The sequence below is a fragment of the Mesitornis unicolor genome, unplaced genomic scaffold (assembly GCF_000695765.1).
Source record: "Mesitornis unicolor isolate BGI_N332 unplaced genomic scaffold, ASM69576v1 scaffold22574, whole genome shotgun sequence".
Lineage (NCBI taxonomy): Eukaryota > Metazoa > Chordata > Aves > Mesitornithiformes > Mesitornithidae > Mesitornis > Mesitornis unicolor.
The window spans coordinates 105,745-105,971 of NW_010178410.1; positions in this window are offsets into that span (position 1 = coordinate 105,745).

Consider the following 227-nt stretch of genomic DNA (forward strand, 5'->3'; position numbering starts at 1 on the left):
TTTCTATAAATAAATTTAACTTTTTATTTTTATTTTTTTTTACTAAGAGGTCTTTGCTTTAAACTCCATGGGGTGAGACCCAGAGAGTGATTAACTGAAAAGTCTCTTGTTTAAGTAAGACTGCACCCTCCATGCCTTTGTAAATGCAGCGTACACTTGAGCAGGCCACCAGCCAAAAATCCTGATGAATCAAAGTATGGCAGGCATGCTGATATATGGCGAAGGAA